Genomic DNA, 18,237 nt, shown 5'->3' with positions numbered 1-18,237 from the left:
TAGATCCCAATTTAAAAAGGAGTGTGGCAGCAAATCTACCTTATCGCGACCAACAGTACACATTTCTCCTACAACAGTAATGGGAAAGATTCATCATACAACAAGTACCAAGCTGCAAAATATTCTGATTGATGTTTCCTAAAAAGGCAGCATGTGTTGGCTTTCTCAACTGCTTGTTAAGCCTCAGTAATCTCACAGTATTGGTCTCAAGATGGCAGCAACCTCTGAAGGACTATATAAAAAAAAAGCATGGTCACAGCTGCTAAGCCAATGTTGTGGAGGGAAATGGCTCTGAGAGATGGCCTGTGCCCATGGCTTTGATACCTACAGCTCGGGGCAGAAGGGATTCAAAAGGAGGTAATCAACAGCCCTCAGCCTATCTGCCCTCTCGCTTCCCTAATGATTGCTGGATATGTCGGGTCAGGGTACCTGCCTGCTCTTAGGAAGATCTCAGTACCATCCGCAATTTAAGTTTAATTGAATCTAAAGAGCTTTCCACCAGTGTCAGTCAGCCTCCACCTCTAACAAGATCAGACATGACAGCCAGACCATACACTATTTTCTGACTTTGCTCCTGCTGCCACTAATTCGTAGCACCAGGAAAATTCATTTGATTGCTTCATTGTGATTGGACAAACCCACAAAGCTGTTCATGCTTCTTTCTCTTGCTTATAGATTCAAGCTCTGCTAGCTGTTGGAGTTCAAGCTCTCGGAATATGCTCTGTATATCCCACAGTGCTACATATGGGCGAGTGTGGAGTTCTCCTCCTTCAGTTCTAAATCCCAAAATTGATTTAATTTCAAATCGTGGCCCCTCGCTTGTCTGGGGGGGAGAGAGAGAGAGAGAGCGCGAGAGAGAGAGACAGACAGACAGACAGACAGAGAGACTGCTTCCATCTATGCTATCCTACCATTTCAGAATGATAAACAATTACATTATGGAATGCTTGAAGTATAATGGATCTAAATAAGGAATGAAGAAATGCATCCTTTTAAATATATGCAAGTTTTTATACAGGCACAAGATTCCAGATGATTAATGCCAGTTTGCAGAAAGTAACGCAAGGACGTATGGTAGAGATTGTTGAGCTGGAGTTTTAGTCCTATTGACATAGAGCTCTTACACAAAATACTGCTAGGAGAAAGTGAGGACTGCAGATGCTGGAGACCAGAGTTGAAAAGTGTGTTGCTGGAAAAGTGCAGTGGGCCAGGCAGCATCCGAGGAGGAGGAGAATCGACGTTTCAGGCATAAGCCCTTCTTCAGGCTGCCTGATTCCTAGCCCACACTAACAAGAGGCTGCATGGTCAACACTGAGGTACTGGCTGGCAGGGGTGAGCCAGACAATGTTCAGTCAGTCGGGAGAGACTCTATGATGGAGGTCATTCCAAACTGCAGTGATACACATCCTGTGCATCAGTCTCTGGAGCCTCTGACTGTTCCTCTACATTTATAAGTCAAATGCCAGGTTCAAAACATGGTCATCATGTCTCATGAGAACTAAATCTTCCAACATGAGCATGTCCTATAAAGTTTTATAGAAATACATGACTAAATCCTAATTACAGGCTTAAATTCCAATCTACTATACTACTTGCACCATGTTGCATTTAAATAGCACCTTGACAAACTAAAAGCTCCAAGGTGTTTCCCAGGAATGTTACAGAACAAAATTTGATATATCCCATGAAAGGAGTATTAGGCCAGATGAACAAAATTTGGTGAAAGATTTTAAGGAGCAACTTGAGGAAAAGGGAGATAGAGAGACAGAGAATTTAGGAATGGAATACCAGCACTTTGGCCTGAGGCAGCTGACAGCATGGCCAACAATGGAGTTATTAAAATTGTAACATTCAAGAAGCCAGCAGCACGGCTGCTCAGTGGTTAGCACTGCTGCCTCAATGCCAGGAACCTGGGTTTGATTCCAGCCTTAGGCGACTTTCTGAGTGGAGTTTGCACATTCTGCCCGTCTCCGTGGGTTTCCTCTGGGTCCTCCGGTTTCCTCCCACAGTCCAAAGATGTGCGGATTAGCCATAGGAAGTGCAGAGTTACAGGGATAGGGACGGGGGATGGGTCTGGGTGGAATGCCCTTCGGAAGGTCTTATGAACTCGAAAGAATGAATGACCTGCTTCCATGCTGTAGAGATTCTATAAAGCAAGATTTTGAGATGGTCAGAAACCTTGAGGAGTAGTGGAGGAAATCAGAGTTGGAGACTGATGAGGTCCCAGAGGGATTTGAATACATAGTTGAGATTTTTAAATACTGACCCACAGTGGCATTAAGAGCACTGACACCACAATATCTGCCATAGAGTTCCTACCAAGTGTTAACAATTGCATGGTCCCTTGTTGCCCTCCCATGTTTTTTTTATATCAGTGGACTTGACCTGATCAGACAATCCTGGCAGCCTGGAGAAGCCAATGGAAAAGTATGTGTTTTTCACTCGAAAACGCGACAACCGAAACAGCTCAGCTCACCTTCCCCCACCCACCCCCCCTTTAAACTCTATTACGCTGCAAAATATCTCAATTGGAGAGGAAGTGTCTTACATTTAGCAGAGCTCATCAGGATTGACTTGCACTAATTCAAGAAGAGAGGGAGGCAGAAAGTAGGAAATTATAAGCTAGTTAGTCTAACATCAGTTATAGAAAAGATGCTAGAATCCATTAAAAGATTATTGAAGGATACTTAAATAATCGCAATGCATACAAGTAGAAGCATCATGGCTTTGTGAAAAGGAAACTGTGCTTCCAGAGTCATAGAGATGTACAGCACGGAAACAGAACCTTCGGTCCAACTCGTCCAAGTTGACCAGGTATCCTAACCTAAGCTGGTCCCACTTGCTGCCATTCGGCCCACATCCTTCTAAACCATTCCTATTCATACACGCATCCAGGTACATTTTAATTGTTATAATTGTACTAGCCTACATCACTTCCTCTGGACGTTCATTCCGTATATGCACCACTCTCTGCATGAAAATGTTGCCCCTTTGGTCTCTTTTAAACCTTCTACTGGAATTGCTGTTTTTAAACAAAATAACATTCAGGGTGAGTGGGTGGGAACTGGGATTTAGTTTTCAGAAAAGCATTTGATTAGGTCCCAAATCAAAGGTTGCTACAGTAGGCGGTATGGTGCATGGTAGCATATTAGCATGGATAAAGGATTGTAACTAAAAGGCAGCTGGGAGTTGGGATAAATGGGCCTTTTCTAGGTTTACTAGCTGTCACTTACAAAGTGCCACAGGGATCAGCGCTGATTTACAATCTATACCATTAATTAACAAAGAGTGCCCAAATATGCAGTAGCTGAATTCACCAATGACACCAAGATATATGGGAAAGTAAGTTGTCGACAGAAGAAAGTGCGCGCGCATAAGAATGTAGACAGATTAAGTCAGCAAGAATTGGGTAGATATAGCACAAGATGGGTAAACATAAACTCCATTTTGAGAGGAAGAATCAAAGAGTAGTTCATTGTTTAATTGGAACTCAGTAACACAAAAGTGTGTCCTAGTCTATGCATCAGAGTTGTATGTGGGTACAAGTGACTAGGAAGGCAAACGGAATGCTTTTGTTTATTGCAAGGTGAAGGAAATTCAAAAGAGAAGCTTTTCTGCAGCTCAGATGGCATTGACGAGACCACATGTGGAGCATTGGATACAATTCTGGTCTGCTTATTTGAAAAAAAAAGATATAATTGTTTTAGAAGCAGTTTAGAGAAAGCTCACTCAGCTCATTCCTGGGATGAAAGGTCTATCTTATAAATAAAGATTGAACAAGTATACCTATGCCCATTGGAGTTTAAAAGATTGAGGGGTGATCTTATTGAAACATGAAAGATCTTGTGGGGGCTTCACAGGGTTGATGTCAGGAAGATGTTTCCACTTCCTGTGAAGGCTAAAACTAGGAGACACCGTTTCAGAACAAGGGGTCATCTTTTTAAAGCAGAGATGAGATTTTATTTCTCCACAGGTCATTTGAGTGTGGAATCCTCTTCAGAAGATGTGCAGGTTGGGTCTTTATTTAAGGCTGAGTTAGATATTTTTTAATCCACAAGGAAGTCAAGAATTATGGGGAGTGGACAGAATTGTGAAAATGAGACCACAACCAGATAAGCACGTCCTTATTGAATGGTAGTGCAGATGAAAAGGACCAAACTGCTTACTCCCTCTAAGTCCTAGATGTGCATTCTCAGATAGTCTGCGATTTCGCCATGGTGGGGGATGACAATCTCCAATTGTAGGATTTGGATTTATATTCCCAGGATTACCAGCCCAATGACATTACCACTCTGCCAACACATTCCTCATAAAGCAACATGACCCGCACCTCTTAAATGTAATAGTTTTATATGCTTCTCTCATGCATCCTATTTTCTACAGTTAAATTTTAACTCTGAAAACTAAAAATTATGTAGTAAGTCACTAAGCACAAACAGGATATTTGGAAAAGCCTACATCCACCCTCACTGAGATCTGCTTCGGCACCTTAGATTTATGACCATCTTTAAATTATTTCTTATATCATTGACCGCCAAGTTATGCTGTCCTTCTGACCTGTTCTTCTTCCATTCCATCTTACAGCCACCCCTTCATCACCCAGATCTCACTTTCCTGTTTTAAGTCCTTCCCTTGCCTCTTCTGAAAACTTTTCAAAAGCCATGTGTTTAGTTGAGCTTGGGTATTAAAAGCAGACAAGCTGTGGGTGGGGCAGGTCATCATGGGTCAGATTTTATATTGACTGTTACAACTAGATCCAGAGTTTGGAAAGTGAATAGGAAGTGAATCATTTACTGTAAGTCTAAACTTGGAACAGATTCAGGTCTGCCAGACGCACTGGGTTATTTATTTGAAACAATAACACTGCTACGGGCCAGAATTACTTGAACCAGCATGAAAGAAACTAAATGATGTGGGAAATGAAAACTGTCTACACATCAAATATTTACAGTAATGAGTGCTCCTTACTAATGTACATGCCCTGGATTCAACTTGGTCCCATTGCAAATAAATTGCCATTGCTACAAATATTCTCAAACAGAATAACAGTACCAAACAAATACTGGTAACCTGGAAAACAGGCGAGAGACAAAGGGAGAATACAAGAAAATGTTAGCAGTTAATATAAATAGAACATTAACACGTTCACCAAAGGTCTAAACATTAACAGGGCAATCAAATTAAAAAAAAAGGCTGAATAGGCTTGAAAAGATCACGAGTATGTTGTACCTGTCCTTACTAATAAACAGAATGTCATCAACAATAATATAAGAAATGGGTGGTAGACAAATTGAAATGGATAAGGAGGATAGACCAAAAGGGACAGCAATGCTCAAGGCAAAAAAGTCACCAAGTCCAGAACAGATACTGAAATAAAATTGCAGCCACTGTGCTTGCAATCTTACATTTTTCGCCAAAAAGGCAGTAATACAGGAAACAGAAAAGCTAACTTCTGCACAGCAAGCTCCCATAAACAGCAAGGAGAAAACAACCAGATAAACTGATAGTCAAGACACTCTTCTTGGGTTGGACATGAAGCAGAACTTTAAAAGAATAAAAATAATTGCGGATGTTGAAAATTAAATAAAGAAAATCCTCAAAATACTCAGCTGATCCTGCAGTATCTACGGAGAGAAAGAGAATGAACATTTCACCCTTTTATAGAATAGAATACTTGGAGATGTAGAGCTGAAAATGTGTTGCTGGAAAAGCGCAGCAAGTCAGGCAACATCCAGGGAACAGGAGAATTGACGTTTCGGGCATAAGCCCTTCTTCAGGAAGCCTACTTAGAGATGTAATAAAGGTGCATGAAAGAAAAGAACAAAGGAAAAGATGGAAGATCAAGTGAAATGCAGGAAAGATAAAATGAGATATTGTAGAACAAAAAACAAAGAACTTAGAACATAGAACTTTACAGCGCAGGAATGGATCCTTCAGTCCATGATGTTGAGCTGTACATGACACCAAAATAAACTAATCCCTTCTGCCTGCCCATGGTCTATATGCCTTAATTCCTTGCATATCCATGTAATTATCTAAAAGCCCCCATCATACTGGCCTCCATCACCACATCTGGCAGTACTTTCCAGAAACCTACCTATCAGTGTAAAAAACTTTCACCCCCCCTCATCTTAAATGGCTACCTATTGTTTCTCTGGCAAAGTCTCATTGCTCCTTGATCTGATAATGCTTGCTTCGGCCATTTTAGAGGGCAATTAAGAGCCAACCACATTTCTATAGTTGATACACAGAGACAATAGATTTATCTTGCTAACATACACTGATTTCATCATCATTGTTGCGGATGTTAATTGCAGATTTATTAATTGAATTTAAATTCTTTTGTGCGTTATTGGGGTAACACACTGGAAATCTGCCCAGCCATTCGCAGAGCTGTCACAAAAGTTAAAAACTTTACCAAAGTACACAAAGTTTCTAATTTGCCCGTCAGATAGACTCAGGTTAACAGAAGTATTATGGACCAGGCTGGAACCTCTCAAAACATTTCAAGAAAGTAGCCCTATCTTTTACAGTTGCTTTAAGCATGGATATTCCAGGAGTGATGTAGCTGGTCAAACCACTCAGTTTTAAACGAAACTGAATTTATTTACAGACTACCAAATGAAACACGAAGAGAGAATAGAATATAGGATAACTTAACCTATCTGAAAATCTTAGCGACTCTATCGCAACTCAAGAATGCTGTTCCAATTTCCAGCAACATCCCCATAAACACTCCCTTGGCAAATAAAGTAAAATCAAACTCAGGTTCTTACAGGAAAGGTGTCAAACAACCAGAAAATCTCTGTTGAGTCAGGGAACATTTTCCCCAACAGCTTTCTTTGACGAGCACCTTCAAAACTAAACCAAACTAGAAAACAAACCTGAGCTAAGAGAACAGACCACTCCCCTTTCATAGTACGACTGTCTATAAAATAACCCTGAGGTGTCCTCTGATTATTGACTTAGCCATTGTTAAAGTAGCCAGTTCGGACATAATGGGCAGCTCTGCCTTTACAAGCTTCTTGGAAAAAACCCTTCAAGGGCAAAATAATCTTTTTAAAGGAGCAGCAGAGTTACAGAAGACATGGACCAGATTTCTGTACTGAATAAGAGTTCATTAACTGTATTACAAATAAATAGATTGGAACCACAGCGAAACAACTGTGAATTGTCAACATACAACCCCGCTCATTAAAACTCCTTAACTTCACTCCCATTACACCCCCTACACACATACAGACAATAACAAAAAACATTTTTGTTACGGATGGACAGGAGAAGTACTGGGGAAGCAGTTCCATGATCCCTGTCCGCAAGGTGCTCCGAGATGGCTCTTTTGCTTGCCATGATTTTCTGTTCTTTACTCACTTTTTGCTTCTTTGCAGGAGGCATAGGTGGTCAGTGCACTAACTGTACAGCAACCAGCAAGGGAAAATAGTCTGGCTTTCTTCAGGGTTTAATACTTAACTAGAAAGAAAGACATACAATCTGCCCTTGCAGCAGTACAAAGACATCGGTCAGTATCATTCACAACCACAACCTGTTCAGCTACCCAGGAGCCAATCTGATAATTGCTGCCAGGCCACTGTCCTTTGGCATCCACAAATGGTAACAACTCAACAAACCAATCAGCAAGCTGTTGCTGGCTGAAACCCACTTTGTGCACACTCCAAGGTGCCAAACAGTCTTTGCTGCGCTGCTAATACTGTTCAGAGTGCACATAGCAAGTAACTGAAACTCATTAAACTTCTTAAAAATGCAACAATTTCCTCCACATGCAACAAGCCCGGAGAACCTTGACCCAAAACCTAACCCTAGATAGCTAGGAATAGTCAGGGCAGGATAAGAAAGAGAAACTTCAAGCAGATAAAAAGGAAGCAAATCAACTCAGGTCTTAATGTTTCGAAAGTGTGAGGATGATCTTAAGAAATCAATTAAGAGAAAAGAGGGGTATAAAAATACGGCAGGTAAGATTGGGGAGAATCCCAAGATATTTTAGAATTACATCAAGGGAAGAGGATAATCTGGGAAACAATAGGGCCCATTAGGAGCTAAGAGGGCAATCTGTGCATGGAGCTAGGGGATACTGGCAGATGTTTGAATGAAAAACTTCATATCTGCCTTCATTTAGGAGGATCTAGATACAAAACTCAAGTAGAGGGACTGAGAGAGGCTCTTGAGCAGTTTGACATAGGAAGTTTTTGGGGGCTGAAATATGGACAAATCCCAGGATCCAGATGAACAGTATCCAAAGTTGCTATGGGAAACAAGGGAGGAAATTACAGGGTCTCATCCAGTTTTTTAAAGTTCTTCTCTGGCCACACGGTGGTGCCAGAGGACTGGAGCTCAGCTAATGTGGCTCTATTTTTCAAGAAAGATGACAGATACACCAGGCAATAACAGACCAGAGGAGTCTAACATCAGTGGTAGGGACAATTTTGGAGAAAAGTCTGAAGGAGAGAATTAATCTCCACTTGGAGAGACAAGGTTTGATCAGGGATAGTCAACATGGCTCTGTCAGAGCGAGATTGTCCCTAACAAATTTGATTGAATTTATCAAGGTGACCATGTACGTTGATAAGTTGATTATGTTAATAAGGATTTCAACAAAGTATTTGACAATATCCCACATGGGAGACTGATAAAGAGGATAAAAGCACACGAGATCCTAAGTAACTTGGTATGTTGGATCAAAAATTGGCTGAGTGGCAGGAGACAGAGTGTGGTGGTAAATGGATGCTGTAATGACAGGAGGCCAGTGTCCACTGGCATAAAACAGGGATCAATGCTGGGTCCCTGCATTGATATATGTAAACAATATAGAAGAAAATGTGTGTCAAAGTAATCAGTAAGTTTGCAAATAATGAAAAGAGTGGCCAGGTGGTTGAGGTGAGGAAGAAGGGCTTAGCCTATAGGACGATATAGGCAATCGGTCAGATGAAAAAAAATCAGTGGCAGATGAAAATTCATTGTGTGAGAGAAGATGCATTTGGAAGAAGTTAGAATACAAAAAAGTACTCGATGAACAGCAAAACAGTACGAAGCTTAAAGGAATCTTGGGATGCTCGTTCACAGAACCCTGAAAGTGGCAGGACAAATTAATAGCGGAGTTGGGACGACATATGGGACACTTGTATTTGTCAGTCGTGGTATAGATTATAAGGACAGGGAGGTCTTAGTGGAGCTGTACAAATATTTGGTTAGGCCTCAGCTTGAGTCCTCTGTACATTTCTGGCCCCCGCATTATAGGAAGGATGCGATTGCACTGGAGGGGGGTGTAGAGGAGATTCACCAGGATGTTACCCAGGATGGAGTGTTTCAGCTATGAAGAGAGGCTGGATAAACTTGGATTGTTTTCTTTTGAGCAGAGAGGGTTGACAGGGAACCAGATTGAGGTGCATAAGATTGTGGGGCATAGACAGGATAGATAAAAAATAGCAGCTCCCTTAGTTGAACAGTCAGTAACAAGGGGGCATACTTTAAAGGTGAAAGGTAACAGGTTAGAGGGAATTTCAGGATTTTCTTTCATCCAGAGGGTGGGGTCACTTTGGAATGCACTATTTGAGAGGGTAGTTGAGGTGGGAAAACTCAACCTATAAAGTGTACATGGTCGAGTACTTAAAATGTCATAGCGTCCGAGGCTATGGACCAAGTGCTGAAAAGGGTGATTAATGCAGAAGGGGTCTATTCTGCAGTCTATAATTCTATGACTAGTTAGGTTGCTATTTTTGACCAGCACACACACAATGGGTTTAAGGGGCTTTTTCTGTGCTGTAAATGACTCCAAAGCCCTGGTCAGACCATACCTCAAATCAGAGAGAGTAGTCTGGACACCACAAAAGGAAGGAGACATTAGAAGGAGCTGGAACAGGGTTTGGACAGACAGTAATGTAGTTTTGTCAGAAAGCCATAAATGTAACAAAACAAGCAACTGCAGATGCTGGAGAGCTGAAACAAAACCAGAAACTATTGGAAAAACGCAACATGTCTGGCAGCATCGGTGCAGAATGACACCTAGGCACTAAGTGTTAAATTATGAGTAGAAACCACACAAATGAATATTGCATCTTCTAGAATTTAGATGTTAATTAGATTGAAGTTGGAGATATTGTGAGGAACAGATAGTTTCTCTCTTTCCACCCTCTTCCATTTGGATGGGGAGCTTGGATTAAGAGATAGAACATAAAATCTAGAACCAGCTGCCTCATAATTACAAGAGGCATGGCCAGGGTAGATTGTGAGAATTTTTTCCCCATGACAGATGTGTCTAGGATCAGATGACAAAAGTTGAAGGTGAAGAGTCAGTGTTTTAGAGGAGTTCTGAGGAAATTATTTTTCATCCTGTGCATGGTAGAAATATGAAACGTGCTGCCTGAGAGGGTGGAGGAGACGGGTACTTTCACAACATTTAACAAGCATCTGAGTGAGCACTTAAAATGCAACAGCTAAGACTATGGACCAAGTGCAGATAAATGAGATTAGTCTAATTTATTATTTGTTGACTGCCAAAGTGCCTCTTTCTACGCTTTTTGACTCTGAGACCCTGAAAAACAAATTGAATGCCAGTTGATTGTTCAGGTTGTGAGTTTGCTCGCTGAGCTAGCAGGTTTGTTCTCAGATGTTTCGTCACCATGCTAGGTAACATCATCAGTGAGCCTTCGGTGAAGCGCTAGTGTTATGTACTGCTTTCTATTTACGTGCCTTGGTCACAGAGTCAGAGATCTACAGCACGGAAACAGACCCTTCAGTCCAACTCATCCATGCCGACCAGATATCCCAACCCAATCTAGTCTCACTGCCAGCACCCGGCCCATATCCCTCCAAACCCTTCCTATTTACATACCCATCCAAATGCCTCTTAAATGTTGCAATTGTACCAGCCTCCACCACTTCCTCTGGCAGCTCATTCCATACATGTACCACCCTCTGGGTGAAAAAGTTGCCCCTTAAGTCTCTTTTATATCTTTCCCCTCTCATCATAAACCCATGCCCTCTAGTTCTGGACTCCCCTACCTCAGGGAAAAGACTTTGCGCCTATTTACCCTATCCATGCCCCTCAATTTTGTAAACCTCTATAAGGTCACTCCTCAACCTCCGATGCTCCAGGGAAAACAGCCCCAGCCTGTTCAGCCTCCCTATAGCTCAAATCCTCCAACCCTGGCAACATCCTTGTAAATCTTTTCTGAATCCTTTCAAGTTTCACAACATCTTTCCGATAGAAAGGAGACCAGAATTGCACGCAATATTCCAATAGTGGCCTAACCAATGTCCTGTACAGCCGCAACATGACCTCCCGACTCCTGTACTCAATACTCTGACCAATAAAAGAAAGCATATCAAAAACCTTCTTCACTATCCTATCTACCTGCGACTCCACTTTCAAGGAGCTATGAACCTGCACTCCAAGGTCTCTTTGTTCTGCAATACTCCCTAGGACCTTATAAAAAATCAAGAGCAGAGCTCAGAAGCAATATCCATCAAGTATTCTACCGATTATAGATCACTATAGGATAATGAAGCCTCTACAAAATATGTGAATAAAGAAACTGACACTCAATACTGTAATTTTTCTCTCTTGAACCACAGGGATTACAACCTCAGCTGTTAGTAAATGAGCTGCAGGGTTTTAACTGTACAACAGTAAACGAGCAGCTTTAAATATCTAAGTTAGACTTTTTTTTTGTCTGGAGGGGAATCTGCAGGTAATGGTGAGGTCAAGGGTTCGGGAGGAGTCTTGGTGAGTTGCTGCAATGAATCTTGTAGATGGTACAGACTGCTGGCACTGTGTATCAGTGGTAGAGAAACTGGCTATCTAAAGCTGCTTTGTCCTGGATAGTGTTGAGCTTCCTGAGTGTCATTGGACAAATACACGCACTATCCATGCAAGGGGGAAGTATTTCATCATGCTCCTGATTTCTGCCTTGGAGATGAAAAGGCTTTGGGGAGCCAGGAGGCAAGTTACTTGCTGCGGAGCTCCTAACCTTTGACTTGTTTTCATAGCCACAGTATTTGTATGGCTGTTCCAATTCAATTTCTGGTCAGCAGTAAACACCAAGATCTACATGGTTTTGGAATTCAGTGATGCAAATATTATTGCACCTCAAGGGGAGATGATCAGATTTTGTCTTGTTGGAGATGGTCATTGCCTGGCACTTGTGCAGCGCAAATCTCACATGCCACTTATCAGCCCAAGCCTGAGAATGTTGGAAAATAGTGAGCAATCAGGTCTTTTAATCTGGATGTTGCACGGCTATGAGGATCAAACTACCACAGTTGACAGCTTGTCTGATGATGGACACTGAGGCCTTTAAACCCAAAGGACACTGTCGAAGGGGCCAATCAGTGGAAAAGTTAGACTACTTTAAGTAGATGGGGAAGTCTGCTGCAAAATATACATAAAGCTGGATGAATGTACAGGTTAAGGGGCAAGGAGTTTAGGCCCATGGATTGGGAACATGGTGTACAAACATGAAAGGCAAGAAACACAATATAATCTCAAAAGATGGGTCCAGGAGCAAACGTGCCCTCCAGAAAAAAGGTCATAAGCTGTGAAAAGAAATCCTACTTACAGGAAGGGGAGATCAAACTGAGGCAAGATACACAATGTAGTTTAACAAGGACCAGAAATATTGTGCAAACTAAGAATGAGCAGCAGAAGCCTGTGTGAGCCAGAAATCGTAGTGGCCATGAACAAACTAGAGAAGACAAATTGATAAAAAAAGACATCAAACAGCAAAAGCTACAAAAGCTGGAAAGAATTTGGGGTGTACACAGAGTTAACAGACAGGTGATAATGACCCAATCACAGTGGTGGATATGCACCAAAAAGGTATCACCTCATGGGGCTTATAAAGCTAAAGTGAGGCTAGTGGCACGCAAGTGTGAAGCTAAACCGAGAGATTAAGACACATGGGTAGATTCACCAGTAGCAGGAAGAGCAATTCTGAGGTTTTTTTGGACTTTGTTAGCAATACATTCTTGTAGATCAATTGTTATTAACGTGGTATTGCTATAGGGAGATTAGTTTATTTCACCCTCCAAACAAAGCACCAAGTCGCAGTGGGGATCATCTAGTAGTTAGCCAATTGTGTATATAGCCTAAATGAGATCTCTAGAGTTTGGTATTTCAGAGTAACATCTATTTTATTAAAATTGGATTGTCTTTAATTTAAAGCAGACCCTGCCATGACAGCACTCTTCAAGCACCTTTATAATGTATCGGGTTGATGGGTTTTTTTGAGAGGCAGGAGCATTGAGTTTGAAACCATTTTTATACATGGGCTGAAAACAGAACTCAACATTGTAAGTCAGGCTTTTGGAGCTTTTAAGCACATTGGTTTGATGATCAGGCAGAAAGGGTGGAGGGTCACTTTGCAATGGCACTCGCGTTTGGAAAATGTTAATCAAGTTAACAGTCAAAGTAGGACGTCACAAAAAGATGCTGTGACTTCCAAAACAAAAATGAAGGAATTTCAAAGTCTGACTGGACAGGTGAATTAGCTGTGCATCCAAACAAAGCCAGATGCCAGTTTTGAAGTATTAGAGTTGGGTATGACGCTGTAAAATCCCCAAGATATTAATCAGGTGAACAAAACATTTAAAGTAAAATATGAAACAGTGAATTTTGAAATTTCATTGGGAGATGTCAAGAACATAAAACCAGCAACTTAATGGCAGAAACACTCACTGTTGGTGAGGTACTGGATATGGCATTTTTCTTAGCAAATACATTGGAAAAAATTTTTCAAAAGAATTCAGAAGCAATATCCATCAAGTATTCTACCGATTATAGGTCACTACAGGATAATGAAGCCTCAACAAAATATGTGAATAAAGAAACTGACACTCAATACTGTAATTTTTAAACAGTTGCTGGAGAATGGAGAGATCTCCCAATTGAAAGGGGTGGATAGCAGCAGCAATCTAATTGTTTTACAAAGAAATCAGCAAGCTTTCCTGAGAAACTGTTGGACATATTGGGAAAAGGATGCTTGGAAACAATGTGCAAAGAAAAAATTGGGAATATAATCTGATGCCATTTTGTTCGTTTTCTAATATGGATTGATTTACCTAAAAAAGGACTCCTTATCTAATCTGGTCTTAGGGAATGTCTGCAACCAAATTAAATGAGAACAAGTAATGGATATATTAATGAGGAGTTAATTGGGTTTGAATTAGATATATAAATTTGTTAGGTATGAAATTAAATTTATAAATATGGAGAGGTAGGAATTATTGGGTAACAGTCCTTTGGAGCGTGATAAATTAAATAAAGCTTTCACAAAACAGTGTGGACTTAAAATTTGTTTAAATACCATTGTCTTTAGGAGGAAAACATTCCAGGGTCTTCCTAACTCTTCACTGAGTTATCCAGCCCCTCAGCCCCTTTGTAACACCTACAGCACTGGCCCAGGCCTTACAGAATTGCAGCTCAAGAGGTTGCGCACTGATGCTTTCAATCATTTAATGATATGATTACCAAAAACACTTACTGATGCAGCTAGTCAGGACTTATGTTGCTGTTTGTCCCTCAACAAACCAGAGGCCAGGAACCTGCGAAAGTACAGACAGGGTGAGCCGAACATTGCAAGAACAGATGTAGTTTCAAGCCGACACAACAGCCACTCTGTCATTGTCAAATGCCATGCACAGCAGTTGCCCATGCACAACAATAAGCCCATGATCACACCACTCCAGCTCAGTAAATACACCAGGGGCAAAGAAAGGGTTTGTATATCTACACAGGAGTGTCAATGTGAGGGGACTATGAACACAACATGATAGCCCTTAGGTTTTCCCCACTGAGTGCTAACACATAACTTAATAAAAGATACATAGATGAGGGGAATCAAACTGCTGAGAAGACAAAGACAAAGCCTGAATTCATCTTGAATACAATCAGACAACAAAAACCCGGACAGTACAGAGACAAATCTTTGCAAACAGGGCAGAGCGAGACACAGAATGCACAAGAGGGCAAAACCTTGGCACTGCATGCATCAACAATCACTAGGGCAGTGGAGCCACCACACCCAGTGACCCCCTGGGTGTACGGAGCCCCCAGTGACCCCCCACCAGGATACAGAGCCCCCACCCCCCCAGTGACCCCCACCTGTGGCAGGCCCCCCCTGCCCAGTGACCCCCACCAGGGTACAGGCACTGACTCTCACCCTGGATCCGGGACTCCACCCTCTGTATCTCACTTGGGTACAGGTGCAATGGCGCCAAATCTCGCTGGGGAACATGATTCCACACACTATCTCATCCAAACCCACATCGAAAACGTCCATCTGTGCTAACCCCATTTCCCTGCAATTGGCCCAACCTTTCCGATCCACATTTTTCTCCAAATGCCTTTTAAAATGTTGTTAATGTAACCACCTCAACCACTTCCGCTGGCAACTCATTTCATATGCACACCACCCTTTTGTGCATGAATAACTTCCCCTCAGGTTCCCTTTTATTCTTCCCCCTCTAACCTTAACTGATGCCCTCTAGTCCTCGATTCCTCAACCCTGGGAAAAAAGCTGAGTGCATTCACACTATCTATGTCTCTCATGATCTTATACACTTCTAAGATACCCCCTCTGTCTCCTTCCTCTAACTCAGACCCTTGAGTCCTGGCAACATCTTTGTAAATTTGTTCTGCACTCTTTCCAGTTTAATGAAATACTTCCTACAGCAAGGTGACCAAAACTGAACACAATACTCCAAGTGCAGCCTCACCAACATCCTGTACAACTGCAACATAACTTCCCAACGTCTGTACTCAATGCCCTGACTGATGAAGGCCAGTGTGCCAAAAGCCTCCTTCACTGCCCTGACTACCTGGGATTCCACTTTCAGAGAACTGTGCACCTGAACTCCAAGATCCCTCTGTTCCACTACACTCCTTTGGGCCCTACCATTCACCATGAAACTCCTACCTTGTTTTGACTTCCCAAAATGCAAGACCTCACACATATTAAACTCCATCTGGCATTTCTCAGCCCAATCCCCCAGCTATTCAAGGTCCTGCTGCAATTTCTGATGAACTTCCTCACTGTCCATGCTTAGTAATCATGCCTTGTACATTCACATCTAAATCAAAGATATAGATAACAAACAGTAATGGGCCCAGTACTGACCCTGGAGGCACACCCTTAGTCACAGGCCTCCACTCCAACAAGCATCTTTCCACTGTTACCCTCTGCTTCCTATCATCAAGCCAAATGTGTATCCAATTTGCCAGCTTCCCCTGGATTCCATGCAATCTAACCTTCCAGAGCAGCTTACTGTGTGGCACCTTATCGAAGTCCATATAGACTACATCTACTGCCCTGCTCTCATCAACCTTCCTAGTCACTTTATCTAATAAATTTGGGAGGTATGATCTCGCACACACAAAGCCAAATCAAACCCTGACTTTCCAAATGCATGCTTATTTTACCTCAGAATTTCTTGAGTAAGTTAGCAACCACAGAAGTCAGGTTTACAGGTCTATACTTCCCAGGTTTTTCTTTGCAATGCTTCTTGAGTAAGGGGAGAAAGTGAGGTCTGCAGATGCTGGAGATCAGAGATGGAAATGTGTTGCTGGAAAAGCGCAGCAGGTCAGGCAGCATCTAGGGAACAGGAGAATCGACGTTTCGGGCATTAGCCCTTCTTCCTGAAGAAGGGCTAATGCCCGATATGTCGATTCTCCTGTTCCCTAGATGCTGCCTGACCTGCTGCGCTTTTCCAGCAACACATTTCCATTCTTGAGTAAGGGCACAACATTTGCTACCCTCCAATCTTCCGGTAACTCACCCATGGCTAACAACAACGCAAGAATATCAGCCACGGGCCCAATTACTTGTTTAGCCTCTTGGAGTATTCTCAGATATATCTGGTCAGGACCAGGAGATTTATCCACTTTGACACATTGTAATATGTCCAACATCTTCGCTACTGTGATATGGACTGTCCTCAGGATGACACCACTAACTTCCCGAGCTCGTCATGTCTTTCTCCATGGGAAACACAGAGGAAAGATATTCACCGAGGACCTCCTGGGGTAAGGCCACGGGGCCACCGCCTCTCGCTGGGGGGACAGTCCCACACACACACACGCTGACTCTCTCTGGGGCACAGTTCCACACACACACTGACTCTCACTGGGGAACAGTCCCACACACACACGGACTCTCACTGGGGGACAGTCCCACACACACACGGACTCTCACTGGGGAGAAAGTGAGGTCTGCAGATGCTGGAGATCAGAGCTGGAAATGTGTTGCTGGAAAGGCGCAGCAGGTCAGGCAGCATCCAGTGAATAGGAGAATCGACGTTTCGGGCATAAGCCCTTCTTCAGGCATAAGCCCTCCTAAAGAAGGGCTTATGCCCGAAACGTCGATTCTCCTGTTCCCTGGATGCTGCCTGACCTGCTGCGCTTTTCCAGCAACACATTTCCGACCCTCACTGGGGGACAGTCCCACACACACACACACTGGCCCTCAGTGGGGGACAGTCCCACACACACACACACACTGACCCTCACTGGGGGACAGTCCCACACACACACACACACTGACCCTCACTGGGGGACAGTCCCACACACACACACACTGACCCTCACTGGGGGACAGTCCCACACACACACACACTGACCCTCACTGGGGGACAGTCCCACACACACACACACTGACCCTCACTGGGGGACAGTCCCACACACACACTGACCCTCACTGGGGGACAGTCCCACACACACACTGACCCTCACTGGGGGACAGTCCCACACACACACACACACACTGACCCTCACTGGGGGACAGTCCCACACACACACACACACTGACCCTCACTGGGGGACAGTCCCACACACACACACACACTGACCCTCACTGGGGGACAGTCCCACACACACACACACTGACCCTCACTGGGGGACAGTCCCACACACACACACACTGACCCTCACTGGGGGACAGTCCCACACACACACTGACCCTCACTGGGGGACAGTCCCACACACACACACACTGACCCTCACTGGGGGACAGTCCCACACACACACACACACACTGACCCTCACTGGGGGACAGTCCCACACACACACACACACTGACCCTCACTGGGGGACAGTCCCACACACACACACTGACCCTCACTAGGGGACAGTCCCACACACACACACTGACCCTCACTGGGGGACAGTCCCACACACACACACTGACCCTCACTGGGGGACAGTCCCCAACATACACACTGACCCTCACT

At 43.2% G+C, this 18,237-nt stretch overlaps 1 protein-coding gene across 5 annotated transcripts in view; it reads right to left on the bottom strand.

Moving 5' to 3' along the window:
• exd3 (exonuclease 3'-5' domain containing 3) overlaps positions 1-18,237 on the bottom strand; it is a 451,102-nt gene that overhangs the window by 427,387 nt on the left and 5,478 nt on the right. For 4 of the 5 annotated variants that reach the window (XM_087998598.1, XM_087998600.1, XM_087998602.1 and 1 more), the window contains exon 2: positions 14,496-14,556. The exons of the other annotated variant lie outside the window; for it this stretch is intronic. The gene's annotated coding sequence lies outside the window, so the exon portion shown is untranslated. The remainder of the gene's footprint in view (positions 1-14,495; positions 14,557-18,237) is intronic. 5 annotated transcript variants of the gene reach the window in all.

The sequence above is a fragment of the Chiloscyllium plagiosum genome, unplaced genomic scaffold (genome assembly GCF_037043375.1).
Source record: "Chiloscyllium plagiosum isolate Xiang-an unplaced genomic scaffold, Cpla_swu_hap1 HiC_scaffold_21, whole genome shotgun sequence".
In the NCBI taxonomy this organism is placed as follows: Eukaryota; Metazoa; Chordata; class Chondrichthyes; order Orectolobiformes; family Hemiscylliidae; genus Chiloscyllium; species Chiloscyllium plagiosum.
This window is presented reverse-complemented; position numbering and strand designations above follow the sequence as displayed.